Below are 14,808 nucleotides of genomic sequence, written 5' to 3' on the forward strand. Positions count from 1 at the left end.
GCTGAACCTCAGTGTATTTTCTAACTGCTCAGGGGGAACAGTAGCTTCCTTTTTCCCCATTTCTGTGCCATATGTACAATATATTAAGTACATCTTAGCAGCACACTTAAAAGAGCTTGAAATCTCCCATTCTAGAAAGACAAGGGAAAAAGTAGCTCAGAGGGTCTGACTGCAAAAATGCAGAAATAATTCGTTTGGATGACAGTTTTGCAGAGTAGAACGAAAATTGCTGATTAGACTATGGTTATAACACTCTGCCCCAGTCCTGCAATGAAATTTCTGGGGACAAATGCTTGCACTTTAGCAGGAACAGGCACTGAGAGGTCCTCTGTAGTGCGAGGACAATATCAGACATCCTTGGAGGTTGGTGTAGTCCCTCTGGATATGGGGGCAGTAGCTGTGCACATGTACCCTTGATTTTGGAGACCCCCTTGCAGGGGTCTCCAGGCCTCCATCTTGCAGAAGCAGAGCATTGGAGGATTTCCTCCCACCAACATGCTTTGAGGCTGTTTACTGCATATTCACATTTTGTTCCCAGAGCAGTCAAAATGAGTTTGGCCACCGGGCTTTCACATTGAGCAGGGTTAAACACAAACCTGCCTTGGACTGCCAGGAAGGAAAAAAAAAAAACCACCATTGTGGTGCCTGTTCATAACAGATATTCCTCTGTATTCCTCTCCAGCGCTGAGTGACAGCAGCTGGAATTTATGAAGCATGCTTGTGCTTTGCAAGTTCCCTGTTTTTACATTCAGGAGAGAGAGAAAATGTCTCTGCTTTGTTCAGTTTGTCAGGCTGCTTCCTCCTTTGTGCCCAAATATTCATTATGTCTTACAAAAAGTCCCTTCTTAAATTACATCCCAAAAGGTGAACTGGATATGTGCAAAAGTCATTTCTCCTTCAAACAGTATGCCACACCTGTATGGGATATGTGACCTTCTGATGGAGAAAAATGACCAAAGGTGCCTGTGCAATTCCCTCCTGAGTTCCTGCACTCAGGAATTTCAGGTGGCTGCTTATTGCACATGTATGGGTTGAGCCCTTTTGCACACTGGCGTTGACAGAAGGTTTCATTTTGATGGCTATTGCAGTGGGCAATACAACTGAAACTGGACACAAAGTAAGTCAAAAATATAAATATTGTATTTTCATTACATATCTGTCTGAACCCATAGGAAATGTGTCTAATACTCTTTTTTCTCTCCTTGACGTCATTCCTCATTTCTAAGCACGTGTGCGCGCACACACACATGCGCACATACACGCATATTTCTACAACTGCAAATGACTGAAAGCCATCAGGCTTTCATGATGGGAAGGGAGGGGAGAAGGGAATCCATAGCTCAGCAGTATTATTTCCCCTACTTCCTTGCAAAACCTCTCTCACTGGAGTTTCATAGGCTCTCTCCTCCAAATTATTTATGGGAGAGGGGCAACCCACCAGACACTGTATGTGCCATTATCCCCAGCTATTATCCAACAAGTAGTTAATGTTGTTTGAAGCAAGCATGATTCCTTCTGAGCTCCTCTGTGGCTGTTAGTGCATGCCTAGGGCCTGGTTGTACTCCCTTAAAGTCGATGCTAAAACTTCCCAGCCTCACAAGGTGGTTGTGAGGATAAGTTCATTAACGTTTGCAAGGCCCCCAGATATCATAGTGCTGGGAGTAATATAAGTATCTAGATAGCTAGTTCTCAAAGACAGCATCTCTGAGGGTCAGATTCTGCACTAGAAATTCCCTTATGCCCATCAATTAACATTTGCTCTTGAATATGTATGTAACATGATGTTTTCCTATTATACATATTTAATTATGACTTATTCGCCAATAGCTATATAGGCTATGGAAAGAAACACCACAGAAGCCAGAGTTTTGCTGACTCCCTCAAGAAAAATAAGTTCTGAAAATCTGGAAGAGTCTTGGGTTTTTATATTTGTCTGAATAGCTCCATCTGAGTTGCCATTTCTCCAAAGCAAAGTGTGGCTCGTCCCCATTGTGACCGTAAATGTTTAAATACCCCTTATTCCCTTATGGTTTCCATTATTATTTATTTCTGTCACAAGCAGAAAGATGTCTGGGTCATCCTTTCAGCCAGAATGAAATGTGCAAAACAGGACAAAGAAAATGAACAGGAGTATTCCAGAGAAGTTTGCTTAGGGGCGTATGTTGGGCAATCTTTTGACTGAGCTGGAAAGTCTTGAATCTTCTTGAGTTCTTAAAAGCTTTTCTCACCTTTTTTCAACACAGTGGGTGAAATTCATTGCTGACGAAATTCCATTGGCCCTGTTGTCAGTACTAAAATCACAGAGTGTTATAACACTTAAGCATTTCCTTATTTTGAAACATAGAAATGGAAGTCAGAAGAAGCAACTGTATGCAAAAAACTAAATACACACTTCAATATATTTCATTGGATTGATGTTTTAATCTGGTTTTATGACTTTAGTAGCTAAACAGAATCATTTTGCTAAATTAAAATTAAATAGAATTGTTGAGAGTGCAAATTATTGCCAGATACAGTATCTGTAACTGGCATGAGGAACACACATACAGTACAGTTGACTGTAAAGACTCAACTTCTTAATTAATTTTCCTGAGGCTTAGCCTTTCATTTAAAATACAGCTGTTCCATTTCCAGGGAAAAAAATAAAAACCACCCTTGGACACATGGCCCAAATGTAACCAGCTCATCAACATTGGTTTGAGTTTGCAGGGAGCCTGAAACCACGTCCTTGACACATGAATTTCTCTACCGAGTTCTGTGTATCCTGAAGCCAATAAGCAGCATGCTGTTTCAAACAGAGACATAGCTAACTAATTTGTCATTCATTACAGCATGTAAGAAATGCAAGTATATTACAAAGGTCTCAGCATTTTCAAAGACTAGATGGGGCATCTGCTGGAGGGCAGTGCATGAAGAGCAGAACTGAAGACAGAAGGTGAAGCTGGAGACATGATGTTGAACATGTTGAGCAGCTCGTTATTTCTTTGTAACTGGCTGTAACTCCCCGCTTTATGTCTTGTACTTGGGCTCTAAGTTCTTTCTGAGAAGGACTTTTTGTTCTGTTCTTGTACAACACATGGTAAAATATCCCTTACTGCGCCTAGAAGGCCCAAATCTAATACAAACAATAAATAAAAGTAAAGATGCTATTTTTCCAAGGGAATGGGCTTAGCTTCCAAAAGCTTAGAAACTGCCCCATTTCAGCAAATACATAAATCTCTATTCTAAAAGCATTATACCCATTTATATTTTTTAAATTAATTCATTCCATTTGATCATTTTCCTTTCAAACAGTTTGGCTGTTAATTGGATGCAGGCAGGACACACAGACAGAGCACTCAAACTTCCCTGTTGGCTCTGCATTTCCATGTGGATATTTTGAGAGACAGGCATTGTCTGTTAAAGGGGAGTTGTGAAACACAACTATGCTGGTCAGTTTTAAAACTTTCCAGTTGCCTTAGGTAACTAGATAATGTTCCCTCGTTTTTTTGCAATATTCCCTAGGTATTTGCTGCACTGTATGCCAGGGAAGAAAGCCCTGGAGGGAATATTAAGGTCAGGATGAGATGAAACTAACAATATACAGAATATTTCTGCTGCAGATAGCCATCAGTAGTTTGCCCTCAACTTCCCTGGTGTGCCTTAGTTACCACTGCTTCAGTATTCCCTGGGTCTCTCTTGTGTTATGAAAGTCCCCTCTCTGCCATGGGGAGGGGAAGAGCAGAATAGAAAATAGAATAACAATGGGAGGAGAGGAAGAATAACTAGACAGTTATTCATGAAACTGGGTTCATAAATCAGGAAAACGGTTCCCTGAGCCATGTTGCACCGTATAGTGTGTATGCTTTAGTGATCATACAACCCGTATGGCCAGAGGATCCCCAGCACTCACCCAAGCCATAGCTTTGTATAGTTGCAGGACTGACCTGGAAAGATTCATTTTAAAGTGAGTCTTTGCGTTTTGTGTGGCCAGCTGTGCAGTGTAAGCTGTCCCATTTTTGCAAAAACCCTGCAGTCGCTGCCGTGCTAGCTGATCAGGTTGTTGTTAGGTGGACTTCTTTGTGCAGTTCATCGTTTAAATGTGCTCTTCATTTAATGCCTTATAGCTTTCATATGGCATAAATGTTTTTGCATCGGTTGAAGAGAACTGTAAATGCTATTGCCAGTTTGGTACAAAGGTTTGCGTTTGTTTGACTGTAGTAACTCTGCTTCTTATTTCAATAACCCAGCACAGTAGGGACAACATTCTGCCATTACACAATAAAAAGCTTTTCCAGGCAGGACTGACACACTGTGAAAAGCAGAACGGATAGTGCAGTCTCATCCTGATGAAATTAGCAGGGGAGAAATATGAAATTTCCACCTTCCATTACACACATTCATGGACATTTGGAATCCGATCTGAGTATGAATCTGAATTATTTTTTTTTCTCCTCTCACCTTAAAGCATGGATATTTACTATATAAAGCACAGTATTTTCTAAGACGAAACAAGTGTTGTATTAGGAAGCAAAGAATGCAATAAACATTTTACTCCCAGGTCAATAATCATATAACAAAAAAACTTGATGAAGTGCCTTCTACTCCTTTTTTTTTGTATGTCTGCAGGAATAAAAACTGCTTTACTTTTTACCTCAGCTTCACTACTTTAACCCAAGCTGATGGCAAGAAGCCTAGAGAATATTGCTAGCAGCCTGTTCTCTTATGACACCCACCCTTCATCTGGATGTAATATCTCAATATTGCTCCAGAAGATTGGATTTTATTTAGTCTTTTAGCATGATATGAAAAAGTGAACCAAATTCTTAGATGGCAGGGGCTTTGTCAATTAAAGGAGTCTAGTTTACTGGGAGCCAGCTGAACAGTTGACTTTATCATATGCTGCAGATTAATGAATGCTACTGCTAGTCAAGAGAAAAAAGAGGTCATCCAAAGACTACTTTGTTTGCTCTTTTGGAACTTTAAAAAAATGTTTCTTAAAATACTTTTAACGCAGGCCTGTTCAGTGCTGTAAGGATCACACTTGCCGGTTAATCTGTGATACACACCAGCATTGAGAAGCTTTCCTAGTTATCAGGTTTCGGTCTAAAGAAGCTTTTGTGACATCCTAGCTGGCCAGGGCTGTAATTTTTTTGACACAACTCCTGTTAGGAGAGCAGAGAAAGAGAGAACTTTTCTGCCCCTTTCCACTACCCTCCCGTTACTAGACATCCAACAGTTTTGTGGTTTGGCACCTGCCTTTATGCAGAAGAAACTTCAAATTAAGTCCTTAGAGCAAGGTTTTGAATGAGGGTCACTTACTACACTAAAGTAGTGTGAAAATCATCTGTTTGTTTTTTCTTACACTGAAAATTTCTAAAGGTCTCAGGTTCATTCTGCATCACAGTGAAAACAAGACCTGGAACTTTCAGCAAACCAGAAACGCATTCATTTTTTCTGGGCAGCCTTCAGCTTGAGGAACGATCATACTGTGTTTCTACAGCGCCCACTGCAACCGAGCAGTCCCATGCTGCCAATGGTACAGCAGGTCACCGGGATTTAGGTGTGATTGATGCCTCCCGGGATGAGCTCTTTGGAAAGCTCCAGGTACCTGAATTCCCTGCTCCCTCTTATGAGAACGGTGTTTTTTAAACTCCTATCTCTTGCTCAGTGGAGGGCAAATTCCTGCTCGTCCCATGGCAGGAGGAGCTTCTCCCCACTTTGTGGCTGAAATCCTCCCTCAAAGCTTCATGGATTCACAGCAGAGTTACTGTGAAGGCACCATTGCAGCCATGAGGTAGCAAAGGAAAAAGCGTAAAACCACAACTGGATGTATAAAACAGCAGTTCTGCAGCTCTGACTGAGGTGACGCAGAGAGGATGCCAAAGCTGCTCGTCTCTGAAAGTCGCTGGGGTCCTTTCAGCTGTTTTCTTTATTTCCTTGCCACTCAACAGAGCAGAATCCCACAGGCTTGATTCCCTCAGGTGTGCCCTCCTCTCCTTTCCCATCTTCACCTTAAAAGAATAAAAGGACTTAACTCTTCGTAGCTAAAATTAATTCAGAATCCCCTACCCTTCTCCCCTACCCCTTTAGCCAGCAATAGAGGCTTAGCTAAAAAGACACTCTGACTATAAAATGCAAGGGTTTCCTTTAGTTCTCCAAATACAAGAACAAATCTTGGCTGCAGTGGAACATATATTTTCCCATCTGGATGCATGAGAAGTAAGAGACAAGTTTCTTTGCACTTCCAAATGAGAATTTGCCTCTTAACTGGCCAGATATTTACAGAAGCAGCCTGTGAAAGGAGAGGACAGTAGGCCCAGTTTGCTCCATTCCCATTATTACTAAAGAAATAGCTAAAAAAATAAAACCATATTTTATCATTATTTTTACCTCCCAGTGTACATCACTAAAAGGGTTTATATGCAGTCCTCTTAATTGGCACAGCCCCTGCTGGAAATAGAAACATGCCGATGAATTGCTCATTCAGATTAGGCTCCCAGGAATATATTGTGCTGAGAGACATTCACTTTTATTTCCTGAATTGCTTTAACGATGAACACTGAGCAACACTTCCTCCGCTCCCTCCCTCCCCAGTACCCTGAGCTGCAAGGCAAGGCAGCAGCCAGAAGCTAACAGCGGGCCCCACAGCAAGAAATATCCGCACGTAAATACCAAAGCACACCTGTGAACAACTGTGAGTGGGCCTTCAGATATCACGTTTGCCAGCTAAACACATAATTCTCAATTAAGTGAGCAATTACCCATTATTGTTTAGCCCTTGAAAAGCATCGTGCTGGATCTATTCCCTGGCAACAATCCCAGTGAAAAAGCAAGTCATCTCTTTAGGGTACAGATTTATATTCTTCGGTAGTAAGGTCACTAATAACACTTTGAAACAGGAGTCACAGGTAAACTCAGAAGGCTTCAAAAGGCTTTGAGAACCTTCAGCTCCTGCTGTAGAGAGCGTATGTTTCCTGAAATCATGGTTTTCCTTTCCTTCTAGCTACCTTCTTGTTAAAGAATGTCTTCTACAAAGTAATATGGCTACTTTTTGCTATGGTGAAGAGTGGGAGATGAGAGTTTAAAAATTAGCCAGTCTAGGCTCTAGAACAGGGGAAAAAAAAATGCAGTGCCTCTGAGAAACAACCTTCTGAATAGTTATAGTGAAAATGAACATTATCACCGGGGAAACTGGGACAAGTTCATCTTGCAAGGCTTGTTCAATAGGCTTTAATTGCAGACAGATAAGGCCTTGTTTTCTTAAAGAACTGTAGTCGTCGAGATTTTAACTGAAAATTAAACATCCTTAATTGATCTATTATTACCCCAGACAAAGATTTTCTGGCTCTCAGAAAATGAAAATCAGATTTCTTTCAGCTGAAAATGAAAAGCTTGGTACCAGACCTGGGTAAGTTCAGAATAACTGGTAGAAAGGTTCGAGGTGATTCTTTCTTGTGCTTTGTGGACACTTCCTAAAATATTGAGAAGAAGAACATCCAGAAGAACTTGAATTAAGTCTAATCCCCAATTTGCTATCAAAAAAACTATTGACAGAAGATTTTCAAGCAGTCTCAGCTGCAATGCAGACCTGTGAGCATTTATATGCAGACCACAGCTGTTTAAAACTGTATACGTGGGACAGATGAAAGGTTGACTTCAATCTAATGGTATTTTAACCTGTAGTTTCTGGAAACCAGATATTTAGATTGGTAAGCTGCTGCTTCTGCTCATAAGAGGAGAGCGAATTTCAACAAAGTGAATTTCTTAGATGGCTTTTTAGCCCCTCAGTCCTGCAGAAGAGAGGAGGAGGGCAGTCCCCTGCACAGAGGTGGACTGAGGATGGCAAGGGTCATTAGGCTTTGGAAACTCTTTGAGATAGGACTGGGAAACGGTCACATTTCAAAAACTGGAAAGAGATGAAGAAGGGAAGTATTTTAAGCTTTGCTCAAAGTTAATTTGCACGTTGGGTTAGGGTTTTTTCAGTTCTATCTTCAGCAGCACCCTATTTGGGCAATACAAATCTGATGCCACTCGTGATGGATTGCACATAGGACCAATTGGAGCCCTACTAGCTTTAAAATTGATAGTACATAGACCAACGGCGGTGGTGCAGTTTTTCATTAAACGAAATGGAAAAGTGATTTAATAATTCTTTCTGTCTTAAATTGCTTAAAAGAATTTTAGACAGTTAAAAATTGCATGGATTTTAAACCATATGTGTGAGAGTGGAAAAAAATAAGGGTTTTGTTTTTCCTATTTTTAATATGAGCCAGATGAAACAAAAAGATTGTTTCCTTGCAAACTATAGGTCAAGTACCTATGTAGGCTTTGAGATGGCTCTGTAAGTTATCATGTTATCTTTCTTTCTTGACAGTATACCATTATGTGGTGTATCATTTCAGCATTTACTATCTTTCATGTCCTTTTATCTTCACACTAGGATTTCTTTCTAAATTCCAAGCTGTGCATTTGGTTTCATTATATAACACTGGCTTTTACAAAACATTGGCTCTTCATATTCTTTGGTTTCATATTTGTCGGCATCAGGCTGAAATAGTAAACCCGCTACGTCTATTTTATCTTGTTAAAGATAAAAACAGTATGGCAAATGAACTATTTGGGGAACACTACTTTCAAATTAAAGGAGAGGGAAAAGTATTAAGTGTCACCACTGAGTTGAACTATATTGAAATCTTGAACTGAAGTGATTTTTTAAAAAAATTGAATAAAAAGGTGACCCAAAATGTTACAACTGTCGTGCAGGACTGTGTTATCTTAAATTATTTATTTAACATCTGGTAAATATTATCCAAGCTATAGTACAGATAAATTGAATAAAAGAATACCAATGCCAGGGGAAAAGAAGAATTGCTTAATACTGTAAGTATATAGAACTGTTCCACAAAGCAGTTCATTCTCTCTCTGCAAGGGGAGATGAGAAGCATGGTATTGGGGTAAAATGCATCTGCTTCGTTTCACCCTAAGTATGAAGCTATCAAAGCAGTTTTAGGGATTTAATTTAATCTCAAACACAAATTCTATGAAAACAGTCTGACAGCGACATGAAATTTTACATAACTTCTTTTACCCCTCCCCCTTTATAATGCAGCTTCCCAGCTGATTCATTTTATTTTATCCTGTGCGTATTGGGGATCAGATTGAATTTTCTTTGAGAAAAGAAAATAATTAAGCCATCTATAAAGGTTTGGCTGGGCATGAACATAGCAGCACAGGATAGAGTTACTTGGAGGGGGGAATGAGGTCAAAGAAAAGTACTGCAGGGAAAAAAAAAAAAGAAGCATCAAGTTCTGTGACTTGGGGAACAAAATAAAAAGAGGATGGAGTCTGAGAAGGGGGAAGGGACCTAGATTCCTTGTCAGTTTGTGGGTTACAAATGGAACAAAAGGCTTATCTTAAATATATGCAGGTTTAGAGATTTTTTTTCTGGAAGCTATTGAGAGCTAATTAAATTACGGTCGAGTACTGAGCATTTCTCTGGTGCTTCCATGGTCAGTTTCTGCCGAGCTCTTCTTGGTTACTTGATACTGCTTATGAAATAAAGAAGATTGATTCCTAAATATTTGTTCCTATTCCCTCTTTGTGGATTACATTATACCACTTTTCATTCTTACAATCTTTGCTTAAGCAGCAGGATATAAGGGCCCTATTCAGACTGCCAACTATAGCATCCAAGATTAAGAGCCTGCTATCCCACCTAAGTTCAAGAGGGTAATGAGCAATTCAGACCACCTAGTGTCTTACAGCTGCCAGATCCTGGCTCCTGCACTCTCAACGGTGAGGAGTCGTCATGACACCCCGACTGTACATGCATAATTTAAGCACCATGATTATTTCTTCCCACCCCACTGCTCTCTCACTGTACTGAGAGACAAAAATTGGCAGCCTGGGCATCAGGCACTTGGGCATGCTTAGCGCTGCCTTCCTCCGCAGACAGCAGTGATAGCTGACAGAGATAGTCCTAAGGGCCTCTGATCCTGCTTCAGAGGACACCGAAATCAATGGGCAAACTATGATTGGCATCAGGATCAGGCTATTATCATCTGGAAAAGGCTTCCAGTTTCATACTGCTTTTAAAACCTGGGTCTTACAAGACCGAACTTTATGTAATAGCACCCACCATCTGCTAGTCAGTCCCTCCTCCAACCCCAGCTTCTAGCCCTGCTAGCCAGCCTCCACCTTCTCTGACATGGGCAGAGAGGGCTCAAAGATGTTATCTACCCACGAGTTGAAGGAGAAGGGGTGGATAGACAGGAGAGAGACACACAAAAGAGTGCCCCTCTCAGAGGGACATCTTGCGGCATGGACACGGCGGCATTATTAGACACAAGAGAAGGCACATGGAAGGACACACAGGAAACCAGGCTCCATAAACTCTGCTGCTCACACAACTACTTGTGTAATTGAAGCCATATCCTCATCCTCAACTCCAGCCAGAGCACACATACTCGGCTCTCCAGACCAGGGTTTAGATGTGAGTGGGGAGTCTTTCCATAGCCTCTTCCTGATGGTCTTCCAGCTTAACGAATTGGTGGAGCTGCCTGATCACAGGGTGGTTTGAACACGTGGAACCCACGATGCCTTCCTTTCGCCCACTCTGTGGCCATATCCCCTCAAAAGTGAGCAACCATCGCAGGTCTGGTTGGGACTGGGTGGTGTCTCGGCCTCTTTATGTACAATGCAGCTTTCTGCTGCAGTTACATTTACCCCTGGGAAAAGGCAGGATCCAGGCATCTTAAAGAAGAACCAAAACCACCTATGTGTAAACTGCAGATGCAGGGCTGCATTTTATCTCCCGAAAGATCCTGCTAGCATCAGTTTCCATATCTCCCAATCTACCATTTTTTATAGAGGCACAGGATATTGTGTCCCCTGCCCCAAAGCCAGTGGCTGGAACGGGTGCCCAGGCACCTGGTAATCACTCAGGCTAGTGACTTTTGTTTCAAGACCCCAGGCTGTGGACCTCAAATTGCTTTTCCAGAGCCTGCTCCCCTGGGTCCTGACACCATCAGTGAGCAGGCAGCAACCACCACCCTGTACTGGGCTGCCCCTCAACCTGGGGAGAAATATCTGGCCATGTGAGAAGAACCTGGTGCCTAATCATTACATGAAAGCACATAAAGGAAGACCGAAGGCCAAAACACGAAACATGACAATTTCTTCTGGTTAGTTCATGGGCAGTGTGGAAAGTTTAAACTCACTCACAGTTTATGCAAATGGCTAATCATAAAGATTAAGTGAAATGCCACTGAAATCTGTAATTCACAGAGCCAAAAGCCTTTCTCTATAGTTGGTCCAGGGTAAAGCATTGCTTGAAAGAAATAATTTTCTACCATACCTGGATTTTTCTTGCAAACATGGTTAGTAGCAAATCTGAATCTGTCAGCACAGTAGTATAATTTAAATAGTACAATTCACAGCTGACAGGGGATTTCCACCGACTTCACTTGGAAAATATGTCATTTGTTAACTCTTGTTAACAAGTAGTGAGGAATCTGGGCCAGGGTCACACGAACCAGCAAGAGACATTATTGAGGAGAAAGAGAAGAGAGAGGGGTTGACAGCAGCAAGCCGGATGCAGAAATAAAGCTTATAAATTTGTGTAAAACTCAGAGAAAAGGCCTGTTAGTAAGTTGCTGACACCCCAGTTTATCTGAACTGGCTATTGCAATGTCTGTATTGGAGGTCCTTATTCCAAATGCTGACCAAGCAAAAACCAGAAGAGCTTGAGATGACTCTCAGGCTCATCTGACTCACATTAGAAGTGAAGTCTTCAAAAGGCTCCCAGTAAAACTCAGCCTGGGCAATCACAGTCAACGCCTTCTTGAAGGGGAGAGGCAGCAGGATGGTTTGGCACCTAAAGCATTATACAAACACTTTTATCTGGTGTATTGTACTCACCATAATCTTACACCCTCTTGGAATGGCACATGCTGCCTCTGCAGTTCTCAGATTAGCTTTCTGTGACCTGGCATCAATGCAACCAGGTAACGGGATTCCTTGCTTCTTTATGGTATCAGTCACAAAATGATGGCTTGAGAGAAAGTGGGTGGCAAGCTGTCTGTAACATCATCTTCCTCCCAGTGGATTGCTACTGAAATGAATAAGCAGGATTCTTCCCTTGCAAACAATGAAGCAAAACGACCCTTCTTTCATGCAGTCTCCTTTATTTAACAGGGATAGTATCAAAATCCTGTCTTCTTAAATGCAAAAGAACCATCAGCAGAAGGCAATTTTCTTTATCAGAAACCTGTAAACCTGTCTTTCTGATGAATTCAATGTCCAAGGAGCCCTGTCTCCCTGCTCCTTCCCCAGACAATTCTTGCACCTACTTCTCTTGCTGACTATTTCTCACTCTCTTTCCCCCACATGCTCAGATAATTGCAGTTAAAGAGAATGAATTCACCAGTCTCCTCATCAGTCTTTGAGAATTTTTTTTCAGGGGATTAGGTATGTGTCTTTATCATGCAACCCAACACCTCAACTTTTGTTTGAACTATCAATATACAAGAGAGCACGTACTTGTTTCTTCAGTTGGCTTTGAAAGAAGAGCGCTTCTTATGATTTTTCAGTAAACCTGTAATTGTTTATAGATCAAAGTCCCATTTGATAAAAGCTATAAATATCTTTCAGTATAACACTGTTAATATTCTAGCATTTTGGGTTTTTTCCAGGGAAATTAGACCAGATTTTCCATAAATCTAATCAAAACTTTTCCCTTTAGTCCCGGATTTTGTCATGATAAACTTTTTCAGCAATGTTTTTGATAGGTGATGCTTAATGTGTCCAAACTCATGCAACAACATTAATGATGAACAAGAATCCGTAATAACTTTCATAGACCTTTCCATAACCTAGCAGATCTAGAAAAGCATTTTTTCACTGATTATCACCACTAGCTGTACCCCATCTTTCACCTTCGTTTGTAAATTGGATAGGTCTATTCTTTATGGTGATGAATACTGAGACTGGGAAGATTTGTTTACTATATACCATATACTGGAAAGGTCTGTATACAATTTACTGGGAAGGTGGGGATGTGTCCAAAAAGTGAAATAGGTTTCAGAGAACTTCTTTCAAAAGATTGTTTTTTTCATTATGGACAGTTTTTCTTTCTTGTTGTGCAACTGCACTGTAAAAAAACACACTACAAGGTCTTGTTTGTAAGGTCAGAAATGCAGTCTAGAATTAAGACCACTTCCCAATTTATCCCTCTTTAGATCCAAACTGAGTATCTTTCTAAAAAAATACACAATTGGTAAGAAGCAGGTATGAAGTCGAATGAGGGAGTAGGAGTCCATATTTGGTATTTCTCTCAAAAGCAGAGGAAATTATTAGTACCATCCCTTCTGGCCTTAAACTTTCCAGGCCAAAGAGTCATTGTGGTTTAGGGAATGCTGCAATACCTGCAAGGTAGGATTTTCTAAGTGGTTTAAGTGAATTAAGTTATACAGAAAATATGTTTTACTGGTTACATAGGTGAATTTTCAGTTGGTACAATTTTTTTTTTCCATTTTTATTTTTAATTAAAGAAACAAATATAAGAAAGTGGCAGCTGGACTCTTGTTACTGACTTCAAAGCCCTTCTCTTTACAATTGCTCATGAATATACTTAACCTCAGTGTAGTGGCAACTGTGATATAAACCACCTGAAGATAATTTCTCCCCATATTTAGTCTTGACTAGTTGGTAATATTAGGGACTTTTTAACGTTGCTTATAACTCCTTAATGCAAAACCTCATACTTGTAACTTGTTCCAACTTTGCCCACAGGGATCACATTTTTCCTCCAAAATCATGATTATTAAGAAATCAAAGGTCTCCACAGATGTTTGTGAAGTTCATCAAACTGCTATTACATTGCAGACCAATTGTGTCAAGTAAATCACACAGGTCAAGTTGCCAGAACAACTGTTACAATTCACAACACAAAAAACAAAGCACACAAAATACCCCAGGATTAACCAAGGTTACTGATAGGTGATTATGGAATGAAAATGCAAACTTTGCCAGAAGACACATTCCTATTGGCATAGACTATATCTTACCGAAGCTGTTAGATAGTGTTGTCTAGTGCTTAATATTTGCACTAGAGAGCTTTCATTCCTTGAATCTATTCACAAGTTTGTCTCTTTATTTGCCTTCAGGTGAAGTATTTAATCTGCTTACCCATCTTATTAAAGGACATACTTGCTTTGGAGGAGGATGCCATGACATTTAAATTACAGATTATTTTATTATTAGGTAAGCTTAGAAGAAAGTTGGAGAAGTGCATAGAAATGACAGACCTTATAAATAAGTCTGTCAAACATATTTGAGTCTGAAATCAGAATTCTCTCCTGTTCTCCCCAGTAATTTACATCCTTGGGTGGATTATCATCATAAGTCATTACAAAAATCTTATCTTGGAACAGAGGCTGGAAAGATTTTTCAAGTGTTTTATAAAAGAAAAGACACAAATAGATGACGAAACATCATGATGGTGCTTGGATTCTGAATATTACCAAAGAAATAGAATTTATTTCACTTCTTTAAAATGCATTCTTTATTTAGCATCTGTTAACTGACAAGAATTTTGCTCTTCTGGTAGTTTTATCTTCTCCTCTGTGGAAATCTGTGTTGTGGTTGTTTCCCCCTACATCTTATGGAAATGTCTCTTATGCAAAAACCTGAAGACATTCATAACTATGTCTCCAGATGCTGAAAAGGAGTCCAAGCCAACGTTTCGAACTTCCCAAGCAGTACTTTATTAGTTGTACCCCAAGTAAGAATGTATTTGCCTTACAGAGGTGACAGTTAGACCTTAGA

Source organism: Pygoscelis adeliae, unplaced genomic scaffold, assembly GCF_000699105.1.
Source record: "Pygoscelis adeliae isolate BGI_AS28 unplaced genomic scaffold, ASM69910v1 Scaffold227, whole genome shotgun sequence".
Classification (NCBI taxonomy): domain Eukaryota; kingdom Metazoa; phylum Chordata; class Aves; order Sphenisciformes; family Spheniscidae; genus Pygoscelis; species Pygoscelis adeliae.